General features: G+C 49.5%; 1 protein-coding gene and 1 pseudogene across 2 annotated transcripts in view; one reads left to right on the forward strand and one right to left on the reverse strand.

The window, feature by feature from the left end:
- Window positions 1-27012, reverse strand: part of CHST11 (carbohydrate sulfotransferase 11) — a 283890-nt gene that overhangs the window by 160907 nt on the left and 95971 nt on the right. The gene's annotated exons all lie outside the window — the stretch shown is intronic.
- Window positions 11080-12894, forward strand: LOC136130649 (prostacyclin synthase-like; annotated as a pseudogene).

Here is a 27012-nt window from a genome sequence, read left to right on the forward strand (position 1 = left end):
CACACAGCAGTACTTTTGTTATGGCAGCTCTAGGAAACGAATACACGTGGGTTCATGTCCTGTGTGACCCTGACAAGATAATCTCTTGGCCTCAGTTACTCCATCTGTGAAATGGGGATAATGATATGCCTACTTAGTAGGGATGTTTTGAGCACTAAATAAATTCTTCCACGTCAAGTGTTTGGAACAGCACCTGGTCTGAGATAAGTCCTCAATAAGCTACAATTAGCTAACCATCCCTGACGTCCAGTACCTTCTTTTTCTGTCTCCCAAAAGAGCACCTCAAAATCCTCTTCTATTCCAACCCAAAATCTAACTGTTGTACACACGATATGCACATATTAATCTGTGGACACTAGGTTATTTCATGGATGGGAGAGGAACTCTCGTCAGTTGGTGACATACGATGCAGGTCTAACCATTCTGCTCCCAATGAGCATAAGGCAGGTTCAGGATGCTGAAGCGGGGGTGGTGAACAGATAGTGTGCATACCTTTTCTCCAGAAGCACAAGACAGCTAGAGATTGTCTCCCACAACGAAAGACATAGTCACAGTATTAAAGAGCTGGAGCCTTCCAAGGCAGCCAGCCACCCATCTACGCAAACCCACATTTTCATTTCCATATGTCTAGATGAGTTCAAGATGGAAATTATCTTTTTAATTGTTCACTTGTATTATTTTCTTCTGATATGTTTCTGGCACAAGACGCTAGCAGAGAGAACACTGATTTTAAAAATACCCCCATAGGCGCTACATCACTGGAACTGCGAAGATGTTTACCGCCTTCAACTCCAGCAATTTCCCTCTTGGGAAATTACACCAAGAGAACAATTCAACAGAAGCTAACAGGTTTATGCACAAAGATGTTTACTATAATATTTCCCTTCTGATGGGAAAAACCTGTAAACACTCTAAGATGTCCAAGATCAGAGGAATAATTTCATAAATCATGGTTCACGTAGGTACATCATTAACAAATCACAGTATATTCACTACTCAAAAAATGATACTGTTATTAAAAGTGATAATGTGAAGATATGGAAAAGAGGTCGAAATGAAAGCAGCAGAATTCATAATATTATGAGGATAAGGATCTTGGCCAGGTGAATGCACACACATATAAAAATGAAAACAATTGTCAGGGTGCCTCGTGCCTTTCTTCCATGTTGTATACCATTTATCACACTTAAAAATGATGGCTTCAATACAGTACTAGATCCAGATCAGCTCTCAGTGTTAAAGGTGCTACTGGAAAGCCAGAGACATTCTAAACAAAAAGCTGGAATTTTCCCAAAGACGACACCAAAATTATCTGCAGCCACTGATGTGGACAGTCTTCCCCAACAGGTCTTTGAAAACTGGGAGCACTTAAGTTTTGCGTGTCTCAGGGCCATAAGGTGCTGAAGTGTGATTTATGTTGCCACCACCAAGAAGTGGAGGGATGAAGCAGGTGCATGAGAGTGCAGGGGAGGCTCAGGATGGGGGCAGAAAAGGCACGTGTGGCCTTTGGGGGAAGCTAGGCTGTGCTTCAAATATTATTCTTCTCGAAATATGGTCAGAGAGAAAAGACCACTGCAGCTGTATCCTATTACACATGCCCACACTTCCCATCTCCCTCCCTCTTAGGGAATCCAAGATGCAAGGCTGAACCTCACTCCACAGTCCCTCCGAAGACATGCAATGGGATGGGAATGAACCCAAGGAGGGGCAAGAAAGGACCTGAGTTACCATAGTGATTTTCCCCAGGAAAATATTTCCCATTTTGAGTCTTTTTTTTTTTTTTTCAAACAACAAAAAAAGCTTTCTGACAATATGGAGAGACTGAGTCCCATCTTTCCTCCGAAAAGTAAGGAAGCCATGCACAAGATCCTTGCGGGCATGATGAGCAGGAAGGCCTGCCCCCTTGGGGTGCGGCACACGCATACAGGCTGCGTTTAGATATGAACGTTCCTTCAAGGTCAGCCAGGCAGGCTCTATTTGCGCGGGCAAATGAAAAAGCTGTAAAACAATAATGAGGTGTTTGCAAATGATTCCAGTTACAAGGGGATGTGAGAGCCACTTGTTCGTCTATATATATGAGACATGGCCAGGTGTGTCAGAAAGGGTTCTGGTTCAGGGCTTGTGACCACCTCCTATCCGGGGACCCAGGGAGAAGGGGGACAGGAACAAGCTGAACATATTTCGAGTTCCTATTATACACCATGCCGAACGCCAGGGACTTTAGTAAACGTTATTTAACCTTCCCTTCCTCACTCCCATCCTGCAACGTAAGTGTTATCATTCCCATTTCACAGACGAGGAAGCATGTGCAGAGAGGTATCTGCAAAGGGTCACACAGCCGGTAACTCACAGATTCTCTAGACTAATATAGCAGGCAATGTTTATTATCTGAATGTTATCAACAGAGATCTACCTGATGTAGGAGAGGGGGAGGAGCAGAGTAGACATGAAACACACCGAAAGCAGCATTTCACAACCCTGGGTCCAGCCCTTATTAAGAAAAATAATGTGGGCTTCCCTGGTGGCGCCGTGGTTGAGAGTCCGCCTGCCGATGCAGGGGACACGGGTTCGTGCCCTGGTCTGGGAAGATCCCACATGCCGTGGAGCGGCTGGGCCCGTGAGCCATGGCCGCTGAGCCTGCACGTCCGGAGCCTGTGCTCCGCAACGGGAGAGGCCACAACAGTGAGAGGCCCACGTACCGCAAAAAAAATAATAATAATAATTATAATGTGAAAACATGTCAATGAGGTTTAAGTTACTTACTAAAAGTAATGGAACGGAGTTAACGTATCTGTCTGACACAGCTGGGTCAAAATGTTGACATCAAAGTGTTCAAACACCACGGACTTCATTGCCAGGGGGTAGAACAAAATGGCTAAAGATGTCAGCCCTAAGGGTGGTAGAATACCTGCTTCAATCTCGGCTCCTACACTAGAGCCAGATGAGTGATCTTCTGCAAGTTCTGTGTCCCAGTTTTCTCACCGATAAGATTGGAACGAGAGGACTTGCCTTTTAAGATTAAGAGGATTACGTGAGATGAAAGCACCAACGTTGCCAACCATGATTCATGTCATTTTCATGTTTTTTAACTTCTCTGAAACCAAGGGGCATCTTACAGTCATAGCCTTTTTCGATCGGATAGGATGATGATGATGGTGGGGACAATCCCTGACTCTCTCCACAGACCTGTGGGCCTTCCTTCATCCCCATCCCCATCTCTCATCTTAAAGTCCAAACCTCTGGAAGGAATGTGTCCCCCCTGCCTTTCTCCCTCCCTCTCTCCTTCTCGGTCTCCCCTGACCGCAAATTTAATGCTTTCTTTTCCAAGCCAAGATAAATATTCTCAAGTCCAAATGACACAGTGCCGTAGCATCAAAATGCCCTGTACCCTCTGAGGGTGACCCCAAAGAGAAGGCTCGCTCAGGTGCAGGCAGGAGGCTCCAGGATAAGCAGCCCCCTGAGATAGCCCGGTACCCAAGCCATTCATCACAACGCCAAGGTCCCTGAACCAGCGGCCTGAATAACACTGGAAGCCACCACACCCTGTGAGTGTCAGGGCAGAGTGGGGTAGCAGAACCAAGAAAGACCCCCTTATTATAAGACCCAACCCTCCTCCAAATAACTGCCTGGACTTCACTGCCAGAGGAGAGAGCAAAGTGGCTAAAGATGTTAGCCCTAAGGGTGATAGAATTTTTTTTAATTTATTTATTTATTTTATATCTATTTTTGGCTGTGTTGGGTCAGGGCTTTCTCCAGTTGCGGCGAGCTGGGGGGCCACTCTTCATCGCGGTGCGCGGGCCTCTCAATGTCGCAGCCTCTCCCGTTGCGGAGCACAGGCTCCAGACGCGCAGGCTCAGTAGTTGTGGCTCACAGGCCTAGCCGCTCTGCGGCATGTGGGATCTTCCCGGACCAGGGCACAAACCCATGTCTCCTGCACTGGCAGGTGGATTCCTAACCACTGCGCCACCAGGGAAGCCCAAGGTGATAGAATTTTTGAGGCCAGAAATCCCAGACAGCGTCTCCAATGTTAAGCCACTAAATCAAATAACAACCAGCTTTCGAAACGTTTGAAAAACCACAACATCAAAAGCAACAAATAGGGGTAGAGTTTTCTCGATTATCAAGCTTATGCTTGACATATATATGAATAGATATATACATACATTGATATATAACACTAATACTAATAACACAGTTATACTAATATAGTATACACAGTTATACTAATATAACTTAGTATATATAACTGTGTATATATATATACAGTTATATTAAGTATATATAAGTATATATATAATATACACAGTTATATTAAGTATATATAACTTAATATAACTGTGTTAATACTAATAACACAGTTATGCTTGACATATATATGAATAGATATATACATACACTGATATAGAACACTAATACTCAAAAATATTAATAGATCATGGTGATTTCCCGGTGATCCTCCATCTGACCAAGTCTGAGGTTATTCCTCCAGCAGAACGTCAAGGAGGTCAGCATCCTGGGAGCAGGACCCAAGTCCATAAGAGCGAGGATGCAGGAAGCATCTGCTTCTAAGAGGTTCTGATGGAAGAAGTAAGCTCCTGGATGTCCAAGGTCAAAGGCGAGTGACTTCACGGAGAGGGAAATCAGGACAGAAGTGGGAGGGCCACAGAAACAGAGGGAAAGCACTTTGGCCTTTCACTTCCTTCTGATCTCAATAAACATCAACACACGCTTTTCACGATGAGCATAATTGAGCTTCAGGGTATTTGGAAACAGGCAGCCCAATGTCGAACTTAAGTAATTAAACTTCTTTGTAATTAAACTTTTTTGTTTTAACACCCTGACCTTCTCTATGCTGGCCCGTGCATGTAGTCAAAACTTCTGGCTTTACTTTAGTCAAATCGAGAAACCAATTTTTAGTTTCAATTTTCTTTTATACTCTTGCTTAAGCCTAGACTCTTCCTTCTTGTTAACAGAAATCCCCAAAGATAGTTTATCCCCCAAATCTATAATGTATGGGGGAAAAGTCATAAATGATTTCTGACTTCAATCCCTTAATGAAATAACTGAAGGGCCGTGACAGCAAAAAGAAAATGGTTTTATTCAAAATTCAAGCCTTTTCTTCAAATGTCTATCAGAAATAAAAGGGACTGGGCTTCCCTGGTGGCGCAGCGGTTAAGAATCTGCCTGCCAACGCAGGGGACACGGGTTCAAGCCATGGTCCGGGAAGATCCCACACACCACGGAACAGCTAAGCCCGTGCGCCACAACTAGTGAGCCTGCACTCTAGAGCCTGCAAGCCACAACTACTGAGCCCGCGTGCTACAACTACTGAAGCCCACGCACCCTAGAGCCCATGCTCCGCAACAAGCCAAGCCACTGCAATGAGAAGCCCGCGTGCCGCAACGAAGAGTAGCCCCTGCTCGATGCAGCTAGAGAAAGCCCACGCACAGCAACTAAGACCCAATGCAGCCAAAAATAAATAAATAAATGAAATTTGGAAAAAAGAAGAAATAAAAGGGACTGATTATCTAGGGTGGACCTTATGTGACCATTATCTGTGGTCTTCAATTACAAATAACCATTTGTAAATAACCGTTCCATGTGCCTCTCAATTATCACTGCCGGTGATAATTGAGGGTGTGGTGACCCAAGCCATTCAGAAGCAGTAGGTGATCCAAAACGTCGCTTCTGGTCAGCTGGGACTGCTAAGCGGGCTCCTTGAACATTTAGCTTTTATCTCCAGTTACATTTGGACTCAAAAGTTTCTCAAACGACCTTGTGTTTTGTGAGCACGGCAGCAGAATCGGGGTTGGGAGGGCAGGGATGCAGCCCAGGGGATTCACCAACACACTGGCAATCGGAAGTTACCTGTGTTGGAATGGACGTATTCTCCTGAAATTCCACTGGAGGTGAAAGAGTAAAACAGCCCATTCCTGACACAGGACGAGTAACAATGAATACTCTTGTTTAGCTGTATGCCTATTCCAGTGGACCTTCCACACGCATCCTCACTGCCTCTTGTTTTAAAAAGGAGAAATCCCCGATCAGAGAGGTTCAGTGATGTACCCACGGTCCCAAGATGAATCATGACGCCTCCATTCTATCAATGAGGAAATGGAGGCTTAGGGACATAAGTGACTTGCTCAGGGGCACAGAGCTCAGTGGTGGAACAGAGACTCAAACCTAGGTAATACAGGCCCAGGTTCAGTCTTATCCCTCTGCACAAAAGGTGTCTCCTTTATGGAAGTTTGTTTTAAAAAGGCGGGGGAGAGGGCTTCCCTGGTGGTGCGGTGGTTGAGAGTCCGCCTGCCTATGCAGGGGACATGGGTTCATGCCCCGGTCCGGGAAGATCCCACATGCCGCGGAGCGGCTGGGCCCGTGAGCCATGGCCGCTGAGCCTGCGCGTTCGGAGCCTGTGCTCCGCAACGGGAGAGGCCACAACAGTGAGAGGCCCGCATACTACCAAAAAAAAAAAAAAAAAAAAAAAAAAAAAAAAAGGCGGGGGAGGGGTTGTGCATGGAAAGAAATATTCTTTGAGCATCCACTGTCCTGGGACCACAGAGGTGAAAGAGAGGCTCAATAGTGCCCTTTGTTGTTCTTCTAGCAACTTTCTCTGATTCTTTAAGGGTAACAAGAAAACAGAAGCATGTAATAAAGCCCCTTAATAGATACCTAGGCACCAACTCATGGCTTCTTCCTTATGTCAGAGACCATGTTAAATTCCTTTTTGTACCTCCTACTTTGAGTGGGGTCAGTACAAAATAAGTCCTCCATAAACACAATATTTAGTCAATCAATTAATCTGAATTTGCGGCTGAGACGATTGTACATCACAAGAGCCCAGAACCTTCCTAGAAGTTTTTACTCAGGAATGTGAGGGGTCTGGCTCTCGAGCGATGGTTGATGTCCAAACAATAGAGCCAGCTTTCCATGTCTCCTCAAGAACCCCTATCACAGAGGGCTCTGTTGAGTTCTTTGTGTAGCTTATATCTGAATCATTTCCCAGACTGAAAGGACAGTGACTAAATAACATCAGATGGGACTTCAGAATTCTGGGAAAGGATAAGCCACGCCAGAAAGCTGATGACTCAATACTCCACTTTTCAAACCAGCTGTGCTGCCATCCTGGAAAGAGAGCCTCAGTACCCAGGGCTCTCATCAGAACAGAGGCAGGGGGTTCCAAAACGTAATCAGGAAGATGAAGATCTTAGGAAAGAAACGGAAACGTCTGCCCAGGAGCAAAGATTGATTCTACCCGAGTACAGGAAAAGGCAATTGGAGAAGGCACATAATCTATAAATGATTTTGGAAAGACTTCTCATTCCAGGAAAACTTATCTTCAGGTTTTTTTTTTTTTAATATTGCAAAGCCAACCAGTCAATGGAAGCCAGAGTTCAAGGACTAGAAAGGTCTGATGCAGCGGAAAGTCAGTGGGCTGGGGACCAGGAGGCCCGTGTTGGGCTGGGTTCCTAACTAGCAGGGTGACCTTGGGTAAGCACCCACCCCCTTTTCTGGGTCTCAATTTCCTCATCTTTAAATAAGGGGGGTGGGCTTCCCTGGTGGCGCAGTGGTTGGGAGTCCGCCTGCCGATGCAGGGGACACGGGTTCGTGCCCCTGTCCGGGAGGATCCCACGTGCCGCGGAGAGGCTGGGCCCATGAGCCATGGCCGCTGAGCCTGCGCGTCCAGAGCCTGTGCTCCGCAACGGGAGAAGCCACAACAGTGAGAGGCCCGTGTACGGCAAAAAAAAAAAAAATAAGGGGTTTACTCTATGGAAGTTCCCTTCCAGCTGCAAAATTCAATCCTTCTGTAACTCAGTGCACGTGCTGAGCCAACGCCCTCCCCTCCACTGCTGTGAGGCTCACCAAATTCCATTGGCAACGTGCTCCACCACCGAACAAGCCAGCTTTTGTAGGCCTCCTCAGTGGTAACCACAGAAATAAACCCAAATGCACCAAAAAATGTAAATGGGTCGTGAGCGCTCTCATACGTATGAAGTCAGCAGTGTGAAATTTATAACAAGATGGTCTACAGATCTTTTGTTGACACACGGTAAAAAAAAAAAAAAAAAAAAAACTCCTCTTAAATATAAAAAGGCCCATTTGTTTAGTTCTCAACTCAATCAGTCTTGAGCCGGCAGCATCTGAAACCCTAGTCCCAGTTGTGACCGAGGGTTGCCTCTTAGCGACACACACATAGGAGGGAACCTTGCATTCTTTACAGAGATCGCCTCTATTCTGCTGGGGAACTGGGGGAGGCAGGGGAAGTTGCCTTTGGCATCGACCAGCCCTTGGCATTGACCAGACAATGAACTCATCATCCTGCCTGGCCCAGAAATAGAAATTGAACGTTAAACATAGCTCACCAGCATCTCCTCCACCAGCATCTCAGACTGAGGTTAAGTGGCTCACAAGAAAGTCTGAAGCGGGGATGATTAATGCTTAAGAGTTTACCCCATCACCCCAATAACCCCCGCTGCTCCACTGTCATCTGAAAGAAATTATTAAGCACCTCATGTGTACACAGCCCCTCCCTCCTAGACTGTTCCAAAAGGAGCCCTCTGGATTGGGCTGCCTGCCCGACAACGTGAACGTACTTCATCCCACTGAACTGTACACCTAACGATGGTTAAAACGGTCACTTTTACGATATGTATATTTTACCACAATTTTTTTAAAGATACCAAAAAAAAAAAAAAGACTTAGACTGCAGCCCCCAGACACACCTAATCATACTGATACAAAATAGAAACACTCAGCCAGCGAGCTATTTCCAGCCTGTCCCCAAAATGTCTGGGGCCCGATGATAATAGCCTCTCCCCTGGCCAAAGTAACCACGAAATTTGTTTAAGCATCATGCCTAGAGCCTTAGAGTAAATCCACAGCCATTTCCACCCTTCCCAGAGGGCTCAGTACTGAGACCTAGACTAGTGGTTCTCCAACCTCAACGCCCCTCAGGACTGCCTGGGGCGAGGTCAATGCAGATTCCAGGGTCCCGTGAGCAAGATCCTGATTCAACAGGCCTCTCTCAAAGCCCAGGAATGTGCCCTTTTAAAAATGTCCCAGGTGATTTGGAGGAACTTGGGGTGTATTAAAGGGTTGAGCAGGGGGTTAGGTGGACCAGATGCAGCCCTTACGTGGGCTTTAGAATCAGCCAAAGGGGTGTGGCCACGGGGACTGCCGCCAGCCCCTGCTCCCCAGTGAAGGCTGCCAGGGGCTCTTTCTCAACTTCAAGGAGGCCCTTGGCTTTGAATCCTTGAATAAGTCTGGGCAAAGTAGAGTGTGCGGTGCCACCACCTTCCCCACGGCTAGTGGACCTTCCGCCAGAACCAGAACACCCAGATTCCAGGTCCGACTCTCTTCCACACCCTTTTCATGACCATGCCTCAGTCTTCTCCCTCTGTAAAATGGGCCTGATAGTACCTGCTCTGGCTGACACCTCAGGCTGTTGCATGAGGGGTTCCAGGCCCTGTTCTCCCAACTGTGAGGCCTTGGGCTCTTTACATTTCACCTCTCTAGACCTCAGCTTCCATATCATTCAAAGGGGAATAAAAAGAGTACTAAGCGGGCTTCCCTGGTGGCGCAGTGGTTGAGAGTCCGCCTGCTGATGGAGGGGACACGGGTTCGTGCCCCGGTCCGGGAAGATCCCACATGCCACGGAGCGGCTGAGCCCGTGAGCCATGGCCACTGGGCCTGCGCGTCCGGAGACTGTGCTCCACAACGGGAGAGGCCACAACAGTGAGAGGCCCGCGTACCGGGAAAAAAAAAAAGAGTACTAAGCTCACAGAGCTCTCATGGGGAGTAAAGAGACTAATGCAAGAAAAACTCTCAACCCACTGGAACACAGACAAGGAGCACTTAAGAAATATTAACTATTATTGTATTTATTAACACGCTGCACTTGGGGGCGCTTGGTAGGGAACAAATCTAAGAGAGGACCGTTTTCACACTTTTATTATTTAAGAAAAGACCAGAATTTGTGCGTGCCATCCACCCTGTGATTACAAATCACGGCCCTTTGGCTTAGAGATGACAAGCATGACTTTGAGAAGCCAACCCTTTTATTTCAAAAGTGAGTTTCTCCACTCTCTATCGGAAAGGCCTCCAACCCTGCTGCTCCCGGAAGGGCCTCCCTCAGAAGGGAGCCACGTGGGGACTCCGTGACTCAGGCAGGACGGTCTGCAGACTGCATTCCACCTCACCCACTGATGTCACCTTCCAGCCACACAGAACCACTCAGAGATCTCAGAAGACACCCAGGAATTTCCGTTCCTTCCTACGGTCAAGCTGTTCCTGCTTCCAGAACTTTCTATGCTTCAGCCAAGACCCTCTTCACCCAGATTGCCACTCGGGCTACAGCTCAGTTGCCCCGCCTGAGGGAGGCCTTCTCCAGCATCCCTTTCATCCCCATATCCTGTGTGTCTTCCTTAGAGCACTGATCCCCCGACCTGAAGGGACCTCATCACAGTTCCCTCCCTCCTGAACGTCAAGCTCTAAGACACCCCCTGCCCGGCTCACGGCAACAACAGTGCCTGGCACACTGCAAAATACTTGATACCTGAATCGTACATCTCAGCCAGGGCGAACGTGGAACCCAGGTACCCTGAGATGGTCCCATTCATGCCTGTGGGCCTGGAGCCAAGTTTAAAAGCTCTTCCTTTCATTCTAACAAGTGGCTGGTTTGATGGTGAACCTTGCACTGCTCTAATGAGAGGTGATACAGTCCAGGTGTTAGGAGCCTGGAAGTTCTAGAATCAGACCAACTTTGGTATCAGCCCCAAGTTGCCACTTCCTACCATGTTGTCCTCAGCAAGTCATGACTGTCTGATAAAACCATCTTCGGAGTATTTCAGAGAGACTGAAAGATAGCACGTATGTAGGCACTTGATACATGGCACGTGGTAGATAGTCAATAAATGTTTTTATGAATAATAATAATAGCATTTTTTCTCCTCTGAAGACAGAGGACCGAGTCCACCACCTACCAGTCATGTGACCTTGGCCAATTTACCTACTACCCCTGCCATTTCTCATCTCTAAGGTGAGAAGACAGCGCTCCGCAGCCTAGTCGCCGGCCCTGCCATGTCCTGGGCCACGGTCTTTGGGCTTCTGGCTGTGCTGCTGCTGACCCACCGGCGCACGCGGTGAGGAAGCAGGCGTAGGGAAGCAAAGTCACACGGCCAGAGAGAAGCATGGCTGGGATTTGAAGCCAGGAAGTGTGGTGCTAAAGCCAGGCTCATGACCATCCTGCCCTCCTGCCTCTCGTGCAAAAATCGCCGCTCCTGTGTCCTGTCTGTGGGCTCAGACCTGGGGTGGGAGAGGGCTGGTGCACACTGGTCTCCTCCAGCCCTGTGCTGTGCCAGCCCTTAAACGGAGCCTTTGGGAGAAGCCGGCTCACAGAGAGGCGACCTGGAGAGCCTCCGCCGGAGGGCAGTATCCCCTGGTTGGGCTACGCTTTGGAGTCTGGGAAAGATGCTGCCAGCTTCCTCACTAGGGTGAAGGAGAAGCACGGTGATGTCTTTACTGTGCTGGTGGGGGGCAGGTATGCCACTGTCCTCCTGGACCCACACTCCCATGACATGGTGGTGTGGGAGCCTCGCACCAGGCTGGACTTCCACGTCTATGCCGTCTTCCTCATGGAGAGGATTTTCGACGCGCAGCTTCCGCATTACAGCCCCAGCGATGAAAAGTCCAAGATGAAACCGACTCTCCTCCACAAAGAACTCCAGGCGCGCACGGAAGCCGTGTATGCCAACCTCCACACTGCCCCGCTGGGTGACACCAGGGAAGCAGGCAGTGGCTGGCATGCGACGGGACTCCTCGAATTCTCCTACAGCGGCCCGCTCGGAGCCGCTACCTGGCTCTGCACGGTGTCGAGGCAGCGCCCCACACCTGGGAGAGCCAGGCCCATGACGGCATCCACTCAGCCGACGGCTTCCACGCCTTCCGCCAGCTCGACCTGCTGCTCCCCAAACTGGCACGTGGCTCCCTGTCACTGGGGGATAGGGAGCAGGTGTGCAGGGTCAAAGGCCGCCTGTGGAAGCTGCCGTCCCCAGCCAGGCCGGCCACTCGGGCCCACCGGAGCAAATGGCTGGAGAGTTACCTGCTGCACCTGGAGGAGGCAGGCGTGTCGGAGCAGATGCAGGCGTGGGCTCCGGCGCTGCAGCTCTGGGCCACGCAGGGGAGCATGGGTCCTGCTGCCTCTGGCCCCTGCTCTTCCTCAAGAATCCCGAGGCCCTGGCTGCTGTCCGTGGAGAGCTGGAGCCTATTCTCTTGCGAGCAGAGCAGCCCATTTCGCAGATGACCACCCTCCCACGGAAGGTTTTGGACAGCGTGCCTGTGCTGGACAGCGTGCCGAGAGCCTGAGGCTCACCGCTGCACCCTTCATCACCCGCGAGGTCGTGGCGGACCTGACCTTGCCCGTGGCAGATGGGCGGGAATTCACCCAGCGATGCGGCGACTGCCTCCTCCTCTTCCCCTTCCTGAGTCCCCAGAAGGACCCGGAGAGCTACACAGACCCAGAGGTATTTAAATACAACCGATTCCTGAACCCTGATGGATCAGAGAAGACAGATTTTTATAAGGATGGGAAGCGACTGAAGAATTACAGCATGCCCTGGGGAGCAGTGCACAACCAGCGCCTGGGGAGGGGTTGCACCATCAGCATCACCGAACGATTCGTGTTCCTTGTGCCAGCGGCGCTTTGACCTGGAGCTGACCAGCCCGGACGTGGAGATGCCCGAGTCTGACCTCGGCAGGTACGGCTTTGGGCTGATGCAGCCGGAACGTTACCGCATCCAGCCTTGGGCTCGGGGGCAGATGGGACTCCACGCACCCAGCCTGCCCCTAGCGGCCCAACGTTCTGTGCCTGCGTTCGGCCTGGGTACAGAGCTTTGAACACCCAACGGTGCCAAGCATTATCCCTTCCCTACTGTTTTTCCTAGAAGGCTGTGTCTGGGGGAGGGGAAAGAAGGGGAGCAAAGAAAAGACACCAAAAGCTCTGCGGATTACCTGTTGCAAAGGTTAAGTTCCAAGATGAGGCTCTTTCCGCTCCCAGCTCCTCTCACCTTTATGATATCCACTAAAGCTAGGGCAGACGGGGCAAAACTAGGAGACCCCACTGCTCTGCCCCCAGCCCCCACGGGCTGCCGTCCAAGGAAGGCCCTGACAGTGGTGTGGTCCAGACCCTAACCAGTCAAAGCAGATGCTGGCCATAAAAAAGGCCAGTTGGGGCATAGCAGTGCATCTGTTGAAAGAAATTCTGTCCCCAAATTTTTATTAAACTACCTAAAGCCAAAAAATAAAAATAAAATAAAATGAGAAGGCTTCCTAAGTTCACAAGGTTGTTGTGAGGATCAGATGAGATCATCTGGGTAAAGCACGGTGCCTCGTACATCCTGAGCGCTCGATAAACTGCAGCAATTAGGAACACCCATGTTGTTGCCTTTCCTCCCCAAAGCATGAGCTCCTTGAGGGCAGGAACCCTGTGTACTCACTTCTCTATCCTTAACACTAAATGCCTGGCACATTTTTCTAGAAGGAAGGAAATGAGTGGCTTTTTTTTTTGAGGTCACCCCACGCCCATCACCCTCCAGCTTGATTTCTGGTGTGAGAGAGGGGGTAGATGGGACACAGAGAAGGCGCAGAGCTTGGGTTGGTTGCACAGCGCCGCAAAGGTAGAAAGAGAATTTGCTGGAAGTGTGGAGGATCACAGATGGTAAAGCCCCCAGCTGCTCACACACCTACTAGTGGGAGAGGGAGGCTGGTAAATGTTACAAATGAGTCAACTTTCTCCTAGACAATAAAATCAACAAGGAAGACAGTGATGGGGAGAGAAACAAATAGGGTGAGAAGGAGAGACACAGGCACCTGGACTCTTGTGTAACTTAACCCTTTGGGAAGAAGGGGTGGGGTGGGGGGCACACGGGACTGGAAAGCCGTCGAGTGGGGGGACGGCAGGGGAGCCTCCGATTTAATTTAGATCCTCCCCAATGGGCTGTATCACAGCCTGGCTCGCATGCTCATTTCATGCTCCTCTGACACACATGGGAAGATCAAACCCAGGATGTGTCGGTTTTGTAGGTTATCAGATATGTCAAAACCGTTAACCGTTTCTGAATTTAGCAATTTGGCAGAATGTGGAGCGGAGCTGCTCGGATGGCCAAGCGCGCTGACTGCAAAGGGTTTCTTTCGCAATCTTGTCCTCTTCTGCCAACTGTAAACTAAGATTATGAAGCAGGATCGACACGGCTACATGGAGTGTCGGCCTTCAAGAGGGAAAGCCAGGTGTTGGGGGCTCCCAGCACCGCATGGTCAATGGCACCACCCCAATACTACCTGCACCACCATCACCGACAATGCTGTAATTTATCCCCCAATGATCCACGCATGGGAGAAGAGATGGATAAGGTATAGCCTGGGTACCCTGGAGGCATCCAAAAAATGTGGTCCCTAAATACCTAGCCTGGAATCTCCCCACTTCGTTATCTTCTAATCCCACACATAACACTTCAATTTTCAATCAATCCAGCATGTGTACTGTGCTCCCAAGTGCCTACGACGTGCTCAGCTACGGGGCCACAAGTTAGGAAGATTACAAAATGGAATCAGACATCCTCTGAGTTCTTCTCTAAATTTTAAAAGCAACTGCTCATGACAGAATATTGAGAACATAAGGGAGACTGGTTTTTAAGTAAACTGCCCACAAATCCTAATGATTGTTCCTTTAAGTAAATTTGACAGGTTGTATTTGTCATGTGTTTTTTTTTTCTTTCATTCAGAATATAAAACATTCTGAAAAATGAGGGGTCTCATAGACTGAGCTGTAGTAACTAACTAATATGGCAACCCCCGGAGGGTTTTCTGTCCCTCTCTATCCCTAGAATTTCTTCCCCCACAATCACCAAGTCAAGAAGTTTGCCTTATTTTGTTTTATAAACTAGTAGTTTTACTTATGTGTGTAGAATATGGAATCAAGACTACTGGGTTCCAATTCGGGCTCTGTCACATCCTGGCTCTATGACCTTGGACTGGTTACTGAATCTCCACCTGCCTCAATTTTCTCACCTCTAAAATGGGAATAATAGTAATACTTCTCAGGACTGTTGTGGGTATTAATGAGCTATTATAAGAACACTTAAAAGAGTGCCTAGCACAGTTTTAAGTACTTACTTTATTAAGTACTTAATAAATGTAGCTATATACATAAAGCAGTAGCACTGCCTTTAAAAGTAGGTCATTAGCTTTTTAAGATCCCCTAGGGTGGGTTTCAACTTTTATAAGTAGAAAGGCGGTATAGAATACTGGTTAAGAGCACAAACTATAAAACCACACTGCCTGGGATTGAATCCCAGTTCTGCTTTTACTTGCTGTGTGATCCTGGCTGTTACTTAACCTCTCTGAGATTTCATTTCTGTAAAATGGAACTAATACTGCCTTCACGCTTAAGTGAATACAAACACATAGTAAGTAATAACAAAGCATGACAGTTTGCGGCTGTCACTGTATTTCTAGGGGAGGTCCCAACAGCTACAAAGAGTCACGTTTGTAAAACGTCAAGATGACATTCAAAGTCCCAGGAAGCAACTAGGTAACCAGCCATTAGCCACTCTCACCCCATCTTAGCTCTGTTCAAAGTTGCTAAGGTACAGATCATTAGTGAAGGCGTAGCAAGCAGAATTCAATTAAAATTGGCCCAGCTTGCTGCTCCAGGTCCCTCCATCCCCACCCTGCAGCAGGACTGAGCGCTAAGGGGGACAGACAGCAGGGCTGATGCACAAACAGTGGGAGGGGCCCACTGGCGCGGTACCTTTGGCTGTTGCATGGCAACGGGAGCTGCCAAGACAGAAGAGCATCAGTAAACTGCAAAGAGACAGGAGAGCCTGGCTCCTGCATGCAGTCAGCATCAAAGCATCCGTGAGGCTGGAAGGCAAGGAGACCCCAGCCCTAAATAGCAGCCCTGGTGACGGGGCCCAGCCCAAGCCTGTGAATCCTGGTGTGGAAAGGAACAGACACACCAGTCTTTCCCTATAGTGACCTGCCCTGGGGAGCCACAAAATGCATGGACCAGCCTAGCCTGTAAACCTTCCACACAGCTCAAGGTGGGCCTGGAACCCCTCTCCATACCTCAGGAAGGGAGTCAGATCCGCAAGAGAGCTTGTGCCCAACTGGAGCTTGGGAATGTCTCACTGAGGACAGAACAACAGAACATAAGACAGTGTATCTCAGCAGGAATGTAACTAGAGGTGCTGCAGGCTGTCAGGAGAGGGAAAGTTTCCCGGAGAAGGAAGGTGGATCTTAAGAGACACAAGGAAATGGAAGAGGAGGCAGGGAAATAAGGGCAGTGACACAAGTCCCACGCACCCAAGGAACACCTTTCTACCCAAAGAGAAACTCACCATTTAAAACAAACCTTTCTCTGCCTTCTAAAAAAGGATTGAATTTTCTGCCAGATCTGATTGAAGCTCAAAGGTATTTTGTAACTGCACTTCCCTGCCTATCTAAAGATGTCCCGACTTGTCAGTCACCCTCAACCTCAGATGCATTTCGCCTGTTCCACAAAATGTGGTCCACCTGACCCACGAGGCTCAATTTCCTAAAGATTCTTGCAGCTTTAATGTGGCTGACTGAAGTGGCTATGATATTTTATTGGAGTGACGGTACACTTTATTCTTTAGAGACGTCAGCAAATTTTGCCTCTGGTAAATCGGTCCTGATGGAGAACCTCAGATTTAAAGAACTAGGGGGAGGGCTTCCCTGGTGGCGCAGTGGTTGAGAGGCCGCCTGTTGATGCAGGGGACACGGGTTCGTGCCCCGGTCCGGGAAGATCCCACATGCTGCGCAGCGGCTGGGCCCGTGAGCCACGGCCGCTGAGCCTGTGCATCCGGAGCCTGTGCTCCGCAACGGGAGAGGCCACAGCAGTGAGAGGCCCGCGTACCGCAAAAAAAAAAATAAAATAAAATAAAGAACTAGGGGGAGAAGTTTTATGTATACATTACTATACACACACACACACATACATGTGTGTTTATACATTATGAAAGCTGCTTATATAAACTTTATATGAGTATAAACTTTACGTGTGTATGAACATTTGTGTGTGTGTGTGTATGTTTTAGCCCACCTAACAAGAAGATCTGCCTTGAGCTGGATATGTAAGGCTCCGGGTCTGAATTTCTATAACTGCAAAGGCATAGGGTTTCTCAGTCTTGGACACTGTGGGGCGAGGATCCCAAGGCTCCATTCTAGTTCAGTGTGGAGAAAAGTGCTAGGATCCACTGGTGATGTCTGCTGTGGTCACACTACGGACAGATGGGAGGTGTGTTTGCTGGTACCTGGATCAGCTCAAAGGACCCTCCTGATAGATGATTTTCAGGATCTTAGAACTGAGTCCCCAAAAGAGGGTTCTTTTAGAATCTCTAAAGGCCTATTAGCTCAAACACTCTGAGCACTGAGTTATAAAGGCCACACTCATGGGTTCAAAGCCATCCCTTTGCTGCAAATAGAGAAAAAAATGCTGTTTGTGTTGGGAAGATCCCTCCCAAACCCATTCCTACAAGCTCCCTGTGAGCACAGGCCCCCAAGGTGGGGTCACAAGTTTCTCCTCCACTGGGACCCGGTGGGACAGGGGAATGGTTTCCCAGCATTTCTGCACAGCTGTTGAGTCACAATAATAACTTCTTTACAGAAAGACCCCCACTGCCCTCAATGCAACTAAGGAAAAAGAGAAAGGCGACACAAGTGACAATAATGATGTCTGGATTTTGAGACAGACCTTGGGAGAGGCAACGGAGAAAGAATAATTTACGGGGACCCTGAAGCCTCATGACCTGTCTGTGCGGGACATTCTAGATTCCCATACAGCAGTGACACCGAGGCCCAGAGTCATGATGTTTAACTCCATGGGACGGGCACACAGTCAGCGAATGGCTTCCAAGCCCTGTCCTTTCCACGCTGTAGTAACACAGACTAGACACCTCTAGGGGCTGCAGCGGGGCAGGGCCGGAGGATCTGGAATGTTGACAGGCCCTAGGAAGTGAAGACAAAGAGGCTGTGGGGCTTCCCCGGTGGCGCAGCGGTTGAGAGTCCGCCTGCCGATGCAGGGGACGCGGGTTCGTGCCCCGGTCCGGGAGGATCCCACATGCCGCGGAGCGCCTGGGCCCGTGAGCCATGGCCGCTGAGCCTGCGCGTCCAGAGCCTGTGCTCCGCAACTGGAGAGGCCATAGCAGTAAGAGGCCCGTGTAACGAGAAAAAAAAAAAAAAAGAGGATGCACAAGGAAGCGAGAACATAGTTTCCACATGGCCCATCCCATGGCTCAGAGAAACTCAGTAAACATAGTCTGCGTGTTTCCATCCCAACTTCTCAGCCTCCGTTTCCGTTTCCCTCCAGCTTGCCCGGCTGAGAGAGATGCGACGGCTGCTGAAGACAGGACACTACGCTCTGCTCCTTTATCTCTGAAAAGATCTGGAGACCGGCCCAATCTCAAGGGACCGCTGACAAGAACAAGAAATCACCAAGTGCAGAATGCCCTCATTAGTCAGGCTTCTAACCGCCGCTGGGTGATGTCAGGACCACACGGTTCCTCCCCTGGGCCCTGGCATCCTCACGCGTTCATATCTCCCCACCCCTGCCACGCTGCCTGCAGACTCCTAGAATACCAAGTATCAGTCCGATACAGAAAGCAATTTACTCATGTCCTAAACAATATGGGGACTGCACAAGGTGGTCTCTGGAGTCTCTTCCAGGATGGCAGTTCAGAGGCGGCTGTAGCTGGTTCTGACTTTTATCACCATGTGCAGCCAGGAACCTTCAAGTCCCACCATCAGAGTCCCCTGGAGGTAAAAGGCAAATGTCTTATTGGGGGAAAAATAGGACTTTGGCAAATGATCATTGAGTCTCATCTTGGACAGACTTGGGGAGAAAAAGATATGATGGGGAGTGAATGTGGAAAGGAAACTAGGCTCTGAAAGCCTTGAGCAGTCAGGGACGACCGGAACAACGGCTTAAAAATAGCAGTTACGTTTCCTGCACACCTGCTACACGCTGGGCACAGCGACTCAGACTCCTATCATAAGCACTATCTCATTTAATCCTCTGTTATCCCTGCTTTATAGGTAAGAAACGGAGACACCAGGAGATTCAGTGACTTGCCCAAAGCAACACGCTGTTCACCCATTCCTTCAACATCTATGTATTTCACACGTGGCTCCAGGCACTGCACCAGATCGGGAGCCACAGAGTGGCTGGGCTGGGATCCAAGCCTAAGCATCCGGATGCTAGATTTAATACCCCAGATGGACCAATCCGCAAAGGGGAACGCTGTGATGCCGAACCATGCAGACACACGCAGGAGGCCCACCGGGGGGAACCCAGGCCCCAGCCCACTGTGGGCTGTGCTGCCCGTGGGAGCTGCAGGGAGAAGGGTAGGCTGGAGGGAGCCGGAGTCCCGCGGGACAGAGTTTCTGGAAGGCAGAGACTCCTTCCTCTAAGTCTGCCTTGTCCTTGGTGCCGCGCCTCAGTGTCTCCCCGTAGTAGGATCTCAAATAACTGTTCTTGAGAACATATGGCACCCAAGGGGCCACCCCACAAAGCCGTTTCTACCAATGGATTCTATTCTGTGTAGACAACGTGGAAGACTGCCAGGAAATGTCCAGGGTCATCCTCTGCGTCAACAGACTTCCTGGAAATGAGGCCAACCTTGACCTTTAAGAGCCTGCATGATCTACCCTTGCAGAGCTCTCCCACTCCACTCCAGCCACCATTCCCCTAACCTGCCAAGCTCATCCCCACCTCTGGGCTTTCATCCTTGGTGCTCCCTCTGCCACCAAACAGTCTTCCCTTAGAATTTCACCTGGCTCACCCTTTCACATCCCTTTAGTGCCTACCCAAAAGTCACCTCTTCAGAGAGGCCTTCCTCAACCATCCCTTCCAAAATAGCTTTCCCGCTCTGTTCCCTAACCCTGCTTGAACGGGGTTCCTCATCACCCCAAATCACGTCAGTTATCACACATGTTCCTTCATGGATAGTCTGTCTTGCCCACAGGAATGGAGGCTCCGTGAGAGCAGGCTTTGTCTATTTGGCTCACTGCTCTTATCTCTAGAGCCTGGAAGGGAGGCTGGCACATAGCAGGTGCTCAGTAAGTATTTGCAAAATGACTTGGATACGTTAATCTGTATCCACCAACATTTATTGTATACTTACTACATAAGGCTCTGAGCATACAGAGATTTAAAAACAAGCAACACAATGTTCCCATCCTGCATTCACAGCTGAGAGAGGGAGATGCTAGAGGGAGGTGTCCCAGTCGAGCAGTGCTAGAGAGGGAGCCAACGGTGTTCTGGGAGCACCGCTCCGCCCCACTGCGTGACACTGAGGAACCACAAGCCCTGACTCCCAGTGGGGGGACCCAAACCTGTGTGACATAAGCTCTGCCCTCAGATGCACAGCCTCGTCCACTTACAGGAGACAAGGGTTCCGCACTGACCCCCGACGGAAAATCGAACCACAGCGTTTCTTTATGCCGGGTAGGTGAGGATTCTGCTTCAAAAGTAGTCACCTACACAGAAGCTTAAAACTATTTTTGAAATTTTTGCATTTCTAAACTGACATAACTAGTTTCTATTTTTTAAACTGAGATATAACATTAGTTTCAGGTGTACAGCATACGGATTCGATATTTTTCTAGGTTGCAAAATGATCACCGCGATAAGTCAACATCCATCCAGTCACAGATATTTTTTCTTGTGATGAGAACTTTGAAAATCTGCTCTCTCAGCAACTGTCAAACATGCAAATACAGTACTGTCAGCTACAGTCGCCATGCTATTCACGACCTCCCCATGACTTACTTGTGTTTTAACTAGAAGCCTGCAGCTTTAGAGTCCCTTCACTCATTTCACCTACCGCCCACCCCCGCCTCTGACAACCAGTTAAAACCATTTCTGGGGACTTCCCTGGTAGTCCAGTGGTTAAGACTCCGAGCTCCCAATGCGGGGGGGCCCGGGGTCGATCCCTAGTCAGGGAACTAGATCCCGCATGCGTGCCGCAACTAAGACCCAGAGCAGCCGAAACGAAACAAAACAAAAACTAGATAACGTCAATTAAATTTTAACTAAAAAAAAAATTTCTGAAAAGTCTCTAAGGTCTCCACTCGAGGTGCTCCCGGTGCCTGAGGGCTTGGGATGAAGAGTTTCTGTCTGAAGGGAGAGAAGGAGGAGGGCACAACAGAATTAATTTTACACCCGTGGGGAGGGGAGTCGAGGAACTGGGGGACAAGCATGACAGCCCCCAGTTTGCAGGTGAAGGGACTGGGGGCTCAGTTTCCAGAAGTCTCCTTTGTCTCCAGTTACAAACAAATGCAAAGGCTTCAAGGGCCGGGGAAGCCCCTCTGTCTTCGGGCCTATGGGCTGGGCCGGCGGGGCGGCGCTTCTTCCTTTTTTATTTACGAAGGCTGCTGACAAAGGTGAAAGGCAGAGGGAGGCGCTCTGTGAAAGCGGAGACTGAAATATTGATGAGGGACAGTAATTGCATGTCCCGAGACAGGAGGACAGGCCCTGACGCTGCCCTGCCGGGGAAAGGTTCTCCGGGCTCATCAAAGCACTCAGCTCAGCTCTGGGCCTCAGTATCAGCCCTGAAACGCCCTCTGCATCCTCCCCCAAGTCAAGACCCCCTCCCCCACGAAGCCTCCTCTGATTGCCGCAGCCTGCACTTTTTCAGAATCACAGAAACCTCGGAATGTTAGAGCCGGAAGGCACCTTTCAGATGAACCAGGCCAGGTCCCACCTTCTCTGGGAGATGAATCCGAGGTCCACGAGGTGGAGTGGCGAGGCTTCCATGCCTCTCTCGCGTGCTTTTCCTCCCGTCGTGCTCTCTGCTCCTTCTAGGGCAAGTCCACCCTCCTCGACTAACTCCTTCAAATCACTCAACAGACAACCCCTCCTCTCCCGTCCTTTGCCTTCAAGATCGAGCCCTGCCCACTTGGCCACCTCAATTCCCAGTCACCCCCCACCCCTCCTCTCTCACCCTTCCATCCACGCCTGGGTTCAGGCCCTGCTTGTCTCTCCCTGAGGGGTTTTACAGAAGACTCGTGATGGCCCCAGATCACACCCTTCTTGTCCTCGTCCCACGCATCCTCCTTCCGGCGCTCACCATGCCCACCTGACCATCCACACCCACACTCCATGCCCCCCACCCTGCCCAGTGCCTAGTCCAGAACTAAGTCCGAAGTCCTCAGCAGGGTCCAAAAGCCCTTGTGAGCTGGCCTCTCCAGCTTCAGGCGTCCCAGCTATGCGTGAGCCCTACCCCCCGCTTTCTGCCTATTCTCGCCTTAAAGGCATCCCCACAATTGTGGGTTCAGCTGTGTCCCGCAAAAAGATCGGTCCAAATCCTAACCGCCAGGTGCCCGTCTGTGAATGTGACCTGACTTAGAACCCCTTCTTGCGTCCCTCTTATGATCTTTTCGCTGGGGGCAATGGAAAGGGGGGGTGGGCTTTGAAATCAAACCTGGCTCCCAGTCTCAGCTCCATCACTTCCCAGCTGAGTCACCTGGGCCAGGTCCCTTGAGCTCTCGAAGCCTCAGTTTCCTTCTGTAAAATGGGGCACCACGTCATCCCCGGTATTATTGATAATGTACGTAACTATCTTGCATAGACAGAAGAGTCAGGAAAGCCTCAGCTGGTATTACTACAATTCCTATTCCTGGGAGGTCTTTCTTGTCCTTCCAGAGCTCATCCCAGGATTGCATTCCACCTCTGTCAAGTGTTCCAGGGTCTGCCTCTGGGAGCACCTCCCCCACTCCCTGGCTCAGTAACCCCTTCTCCAAGAGGGCAGGGCTCCTCTCCCGCCCCTCGGGCTGTGAGAGGGCCCAGAGCCCCTGCCCAGGGAGCAGCAGGGAGGCTGGACCTCCCCGGAGACTTCCTTTGTGAGCCAGCCAAGCACCCAACCTGTTGCTTTTAAGAACAGTCCCCCTGCGGGCTCCATCTGCCTCCGGGAGGAGCTGTTTAATGGAGCGAGAGTTGGCTCCTGGGAAGACAATGCATTTGAACGATTCTGGACACAGCAATCAGACAGAAGCCTACCTATCAGGCAACGTCAGGAGGGGCTTCAAAATCATGCAGCCCAACCTCCACCGGGGCCCAGGGCGGCTGGGCTGTGGTCCCACAGCGGGTTAGTAGCAGTTAGTCCCTAAACCAGGACCCACTGTGGCTCTGAGTCCCGAGACTCTGAGCAATGTCTTTTATACAAGTTAAAAATATGCAGAGGAAGACAGGAAGTGAGGGGGAAAGAGGAAAAGGGAAAGGTGTGTGCCTCTAGTTTAGAAAACTAGCAAGACTTCTCCCTGGGTTATTCTAGGTTCGTGGAATTTCACCCACAAGTCTAAAAAGTGAAAACCCTATTACCAAAATATATTTCCTGCTCCTGGGGTCAAGTCCTCCCTACCCTACTAATCTGCACTGCCCATGCTTCCCACTCTTCCCAGAGGTACTCCTTTCTGGGGGCGGGGGGCGGCCTCCAGAAAAAGGGAGGGACGATGACCCTGACGTAGTGAGATCAAAAGAACAGGGTCCCCTGGCCTCCTCCGGGGAGCAAGCCACAAGGTGAGCAGAACCTCAGTTACTACCCCTCCTTGATGTGGCTGGGATGGGAATTTCCTAGGCTATGTGCTTGGCATTTACCAAACACGCTGAGGTTGAACCTGAGAAGGCCCCATAGTGACACTGAACGGTGTTGAATAAACAAAGGAATGATGACTCAGTAGCGCCAATGAGTGGAATAGACAGTTCTGATCACAAGAATGGAAACTGGTTTTCCAATAACTCAGTAACTCACCTCCCCACCCACCCCAGGGCAGCCTCAGGTCCCTCTTTCCCGTAATTCTGGACGGGAGAATGATGCCAATGTCATTAACTGGCTCAGGGTCTACAGTTCTGGTCTTGGCGCAAACCACTGTGAACCCTAAGAGAACCACATGGGGCCAGCAGAAGAGGGCCCTCCGAGGGCAGCTGGTGCAAATGGTTCCAACCTGATTTTAAGTCATGGAAGTCTCTGTTCAAAGAAAACCTTGGACAGAAGAGCCAATCTTGAACACAGGTTGAAGCCAAGCTGCTCTGATGGGGAGGGAAGGTACACCTCCCAACTCCTCTATCCTCCCCAGCAGCCCCTGAGATGCCTCTGTGGAGCCCCAGCTTCCCTGGCACCCATGTGAAATGCCTCAGCTCACTGCGTGCTGCAGAGGAAATGGAAGGCTAGGGCAAGGGACATACCCTCGCTCGTTGCCAGGAGCAGTGGCGCCAGCACCAGAGCCCACGCAGCCTCACTCCCAGTCTTGTTTCCTCTTGTTGCCTTTGGTGGAGAGACTCTAAGATGACCACCAGTGATCCCCAAATCCTGATGGTCACAGCCTTGTGTGATCTCCCTTCCCCCCTGAGTAGGGCTATCCTAGCAACTTCCTACTAATTAACAGAATACAGTAAAAATGTCACTTGTGTGATTATGTCACACAAAATTACAACTTTTATTTGGCCATCACTCTCTCCCTTGATGGCTTTGATGGAGCAAGTTGCCACACTGTGAGCTGCCCAATGGAGATGCCCGCTGGCAAGGAACTGAGGGAGGCCTCCAACCAACAGATGGAAGGAACTGAGGCCCTGAATCCAACAGGCTGCAAGGGACTGAATCCTGCCTGCAACCATGTGAGCTTGGAAGTGGATCCTTCCCCAGTTGTGTCTTCTGATGACACCACAGCCCTAACTGGCATCTTCACCATGACCTGAAAGAGACCCTGAAGAAGAAGACCCATCTAAGCCATGCCCATACTCCTGACCCACAGGAGCTAGGAGATAATAAATGTGTGTTGTTTTAAGCTGCTGAATTTGTGACAACTGGTTACACAGCACTGGTATCTAATATACTGCCCTAAAGAATTACTACTTGCCTTTTGAAAGAGAGCTCAAAGGGCACTCTGAAAAGTGAAAAGTCAGGCTTTCCCTGCATAACCACCACCTTCACCATTTTCATCATCATAACTGGTATTGCCTCAGGGTCTACTCTATGCCAGGTACTGGGGTTTTAGTGTTTTATATCTATTATCTCTTTTAATCCTACAACAAATGTATGCGGGAGATACTGCTACTTCAGCTCATTTTACTGATGAGAAACTGAGGCCCTGAGAGATTTTGTTTTTGTTTTGTTTTGGTTTGGTTTTTTTCCCCCGAGAGATTTTTTTAAAGACACACTACTTTATACCAATAACTCTTTCCCTACACTCTTTCTTAACACCACAGACACAACTAGTTACTGACTTTTCCGTCTCTCCATCTAGCCAGTGGGATCCTTAAAGACGGCACTTCTGATCTTTCATGCAACAAATTTTACTGAGCATCTACTATATGCCAGCCATTCTGCTAGCACAGCTGAGGATGGGAGGACGAGACAGGAGTCGACAAAACAGCCAAGTGCATGTGCTTGGCTCTCCTAGAGCTCATTTTCTCACGGAGACAGACAGAAAAGACACATGAAACAAGATAATCTCAGAGAAATGTACGAGGTAAATTAGAGATGGGGAGCTACTTTAGATTTGGGCCATCAAGGGAAACAAGTCTCTCCAAGGTGGTGACACTGCTGCTGAGACTTGAATGAAAGGAAGAAGACAGCCAGGCAGAGACCCAGGGAAGGAGCATCTGGGTGCATGGGTGGGAAAGTAAGACACCGAGGCGGGAAGAAGCTTGTTTTCACCTGTCATATGTCACCAAAATGACACAGAGCTTTGGCCTTGCGAGACAGATGCGGTGCCTGCACCAGCATCAACCAGGAGCTTGTTAGAGATGCAGAATCTCAGCCCAACCCCAGACCGACTGAATCAGACCTACTGAGTCAGGATCTGCATTTTAACAAGATAAACCAGTAAGCTGAATGCACATGAAAATTGGAGAAACTGGTCTACAGCACTCGAAAAATGATTATTGACTGAATAAATGCCCTGCAGATCAAGTTTCTGACTCCACCTGTACCCATAACAGCACCCAGACAGCCTCCCCATCCCAAACAACAGGGAGCGTGTCCATTTCACACCCTCTGAAGCAGACCAACTGACAACTGTCATCAGAGCGTGGAAGGCGACCACCAACCCACTTCAGGATCAAATCACCCAACGGCTGTCCACATGCAAGTCTTCCACAGCCTCAGTCCCCCTACACCTCCCACTGCTTCCCCACAGCCTCAAATGAAGCTCCAAATCCCATAACTCACCTGCAAATAGCTATCAAACCCACATGGCTGGGTTAAAAATACTCTTCACACTCATGAAGCCTCGCCACTGTTAAATCACCTGTAAATCACTCTGTTAAATCAGCTGTAATTAGCAAAAAACGTTAATCCACCCTTTTCACAGAGACGGCACCCATCTAAGTTACGATGGCACAGTGTAAGCCAGAAAAGAGGGGGTGAGGTTACGTTATTTCTTCTTGCAAGACCTCAAAGTGATTGAAATTGGATGGTTCCAGCAACACGAGGAGGGCTTTTGTCGCTTGAAGCTGAACAACTCCTAACAATCTATAACCAATGCATGCGTACAACAGCAAGTAGACACAAGGTACAAGACCAGCCAACCTCCATGCAGCCCACCCCATGGAACTGTGCTGTCAGCATGTGAACATTTTAACACTGAACGTGTAGGTCTATGAGGCATCAGCCACGACCCCAGTGTACCTCCTCTGGGTCTTCATGTGAAAATAGATTCGTGCAGTGTGCAATTGTGTGTTAATTTTTCCTGTTGGAAGTCTATCAAGGAAATCACATGTATAAAACTGGAAACTGCTTTCCTTTCTTCATACAGCCATCCCCCATCCAGAAGGAAAAGCCAGTGAATCCCAACCCACACTTCAAGATGGTAGAGTAGGTTGCCTTTGAAATAAGACCAAAGCCTGAAAATTGCAGAGAACTAAACTACCATATGTGTCAAGTCGTCAGCACTCACCTTATTGTCCTCTTTATCTATTAGAAGGATGAAGGAAATAAG

The sequence above is a fragment of the Phocoena phocoena genome, chromosome 11, assembly GCF_963924675.1.
Source record: "Phocoena phocoena chromosome 11, mPhoPho1.1, whole genome shotgun sequence".
NCBI classification, from domain to species: Eukaryota; Metazoa; Chordata; class Mammalia; order Artiodactyla; family Phocoenidae; genus Phocoena; species Phocoena phocoena.